A 3495-nucleotide genomic window follows, 5' to 3' on the forward strand; every position below is an offset into this window, starting at 1 on the left:
AATAAAAAGGAGGGGGGGGGGGGGGAGCACGTTGCGCAAAACTTCATTAAAGAACTTTCCGTCAATGTCATTACAAGAAGCACCGGCAGGGGTGCAATTTAAAGTCATCATCCTCTCCTTCACTCTTCCTCATGGTGCAGAGACATGAGCACAGTAGGAATAAACAACTCAGCAAAATATGGCACAACACAGTAAAACAGCTAAACAACTAAACACATTTGGTCAAAAACCCACACTTAAACAAAAATTCGTCCAGACAGGCAAAGGAAATGGTATCCCATAATCCTTTGCGGTGCCGATCTAACAGCAGGACCAACGTTACACCTACTTAATTTAATTAATTTGAATGAAAGTAAAATAACTGTCTGAAAACTGTGTGTTATTTTTAAACGGACTTAACAAACAAATGATTTATCTTAACTGAAGCAAATAATTAAGTTAGATCAAAGTAAAAAAGTTTAATTTTCCAACATCCATACATGGTCTTATCACCCTCTCATGGTGGAAAAAGTATTATCTGAGCTTCTTCATCCACTAAATCATCTTCAAATGGACACGCCATGCTGCTTCACCTCTCTGACAACAAACTAACCTTCAACTAAACCTGCTCCAGACCAGGTTATGTTCAGAGCATGAGTTGCCATGGCAACTTGACCTACCCTGAAACATACCTCCATTTCTGGAACAGAAAGCTGAGGTTATCAACTTCCTTAGCCTCAAACTTACCGTGGGAGCTAGCATAACCTGCTTTCTGGAATACCCCCCAGAAGTTTAGTTTGTAAAATTGTGTTTTGTGATGCAATTACATTTTGTACAATAAAGTTGTAAAAATAAATTTTCGCAAAGGATTGTGGGAATGAAGGTGTGCAGGAATTTCCGTGTGACACGCGCTTGTTTCATCAAGTGAGGACAATAAATGAGGAACCATCAGACATTCTTGTCAAAGAGAACATTGACTCAGTTCAAGTTTTCCTTCAAGACTTTTTTTTTTTTTTAGTTTTCCTTGAAGACCAGAAGTCAAACGAAAGTCCCGTGACGTCACAGACCGGATCGGCCACATTCGGAGAAGATCGGGTATTTCCGTGGAGCTGAACATCCAGCAGCTGCAGCTCTGCAGTCTGCCAGCAGAGGGCGCCCTTCCTGAAACTCTAATGCATCAGGTATGGAACATTGATGTTAAAACACGGAATGATGAACTAAAATACCAGAGTATGAATGAAAAAAACACACAATGAGGATTTAAAACCACATCAAACATCACAGATTTAACATTGAAACAGTTTGATGTTGAGAACAAATTCATGGACTTTAGAGCTTTTTGTTTTTCTACATTTAGTCTGACATCCAAAAAATAAAGAAACATGTGGGATTTAGTTAGAAAATGGACATTTATGGACATAAATGAGCAAAGAGTGGGAATAAGTTTCTGAAACATTTGAAGGACATTTCTTTCTGTTGGTGGAAGTCAAACATGTTTCCATCAGAAAAGGAAAGTTTCCATTAGAAATGACAGGATTGTAATCTGTTAGTGGAAGTGAGGTCATTCTAAGCCTCCACAGCTTTCTGCAGAGTTTAAAGGTTTAGACTCATTCCTGCAGGTTTATTGATCCATCATTGGGACCAGAGATACTGGCTCTACAGAAGTCCTAGTTCTGAACTGATCAGGATTCCAAATGTGGGTCAATAACTGAGTCCTTGTGAGTCAACTTGATACTTTTATTGATGAAAGCAGAACTCCTCTTTGTTTGGAGTTGGAGCAAGCAGAGTACAGGAATGCAAACTGTGAGCAGCACAGAACAGGATCAGCTGATCTAGATAAGCGGCTCTGCTGCAGTAAAGCCAGATGTTCAGTGGGATTCAGAGAAGGTCAGCAGGACATTTCACTGTCGCCTCAGGAATACAGACATCAGAATCCAGGTTAGTCTCTGTCACCATGAAAGTGAACAGGCAGGTTGTTCTCACACTTGACCAACAGCTTCCTGTTAGTCAGCACACTGCCTTGATATTGGCAGTCGGGGTACTTGGCTCCTGGCGCCAATTCGCACCTGACGATCCTGAACGTTCCTTTGCTCAGTGTTTTGTCTCCGTATGGCTCTCCTTCACCTATACAGATTTGTTTAACTCTGTAATCGGAAGAGACGATGAAACTGTTGCTATCTTTACATTTCCGCTCGCTGATGTGGCTGTTTATTGCTTCCATCTCTTGGTGACAGTGAAGCAATTCCATGCTGTCACGTACGTGCTTCCAGGAAAAGCTTTCATATGTAGCCAGAGATGAGTCATCAACCAGCATGAGGATCAGCAAACAGCTCAGCAGGATCTTCATGGTCACCTGGAAGCAGAAACAACAACATCTGTTGGTTTTTCAGCTTTTCTACCAAAGCAGCTGCAGATCCTCAACACTTTCTTCCAGAAAGCGTTTAGCAGAAACCAACACGTCTAGAGATCCTAATGGGACCAGGATCACAGTGATGGATGGCGTTTCTGCAGAAACCATGACATTCCTGGAATTCCCTGTTTCATCCCCAAAGAAGGACCAGGACCTTCTGTTCTAAACGTCTGTCTGTCTCCGTTCAGAAGAAGGAACCAGCAGATAAAGCAGTTTTCTAAGGACACTTTCAAAGTCCCTCAAACTGAAAGGTCTGAAAGGAACTCCAGACTTTCTGGAGAGTGAACTGATGGCTGATGGTCTCACCCACAGTCTCTGGTTCTTCAGGAGCTTCAGAACGGGATGCTGGACCCACGCTGGTTCAGGCAGGAGGACCTCTGAGGCGTCAGCTGCTGAAGGTCTTCAGTCTCTGAAGATCTCACAGGCTCTTTATAGAGAGCAGACGGACAGGAAACGTCTGCAGGGACAGATGCAGATCAGAGAAAGGGAAGTGAAGACCAGAGATACAGATAGAAATGCCTTTATGGCGCTGGTAGGCCGCCCGACCACCGCTGATCGGCTGGTGGGAGCCGTCCACAGTCTGGTGAGACGCCACAGCAACGAGAGGTGTCTTAGTACGCGAGCTGTGCGTTCGCTCCAACCAGTTCCGTCGTGGCGGGGGTGGGACCCGGACAGAAATCACGGTTAAAAACAATCAAAGCACAGCAGCAGCTTTAATCCCCTATTTGCGGGGAGAGAAGGGCGTGCAGCCTGAAACACCTTCCTGAAGAAAAAGAAAAATGGTTTGCAGGAGCCTTAATTGTATGTGCAGGAAGAAGGCCAGTTTAACATACCGGTCACTGAGAGGAGGGCGGATCTAGGGGAACAGAGTCACGTCACGCTTGCAGACTACTGCAGCCACGCCAAAGGTGCGTCAAAGTCTGTCCGATTTCTCGTGTCCAGGGAGCTGCCTGCCAACCCCCGTTCCACTTCCCGATGCCTTGATGTATGGCACAGCACAAGTTCATGTCCCAACGGGGAGGAGGAGGGCTTTTAAAGCACCGCCACCAAATGAACACAAGCCTCATAATTAGTGGGCGTGGCCTACTTGCCACATGTTCAAATAA

General features: G+C 44.6%; 1 long non-coding RNA gene across 1 annotated transcript; it reads right to left on the reverse strand.

Moving 5' to 3' along the window:
- Positions 1-1702: 1702 nt before the first annotated feature.
- LOC101165122 lies at positions 1703-3337 on the reverse strand. The gene is made up of 3 exons (XR_002872050.1): positions 3223-3337; positions 2696-2846; positions 1703-2332 (listed from the first exon to the last, which is right to left on the reverse strand). It is a non-coding gene; the product is annotated as an uncharacterized LOC101165122 (long non-coding RNA).
- Positions 3338-3495: the final 158 nt, after the last annotated feature.

The sequence above is a fragment of the Oryzias latipes genome, chromosome 2 (assembly GCF_002234675.1).
Source record: "Oryzias latipes chromosome 2, ASM223467v1".
Classification (NCBI taxonomy): domain Eukaryota; kingdom Metazoa; phylum Chordata; class Actinopteri; order Beloniformes; family Adrianichthyidae; genus Oryzias; species Oryzias latipes.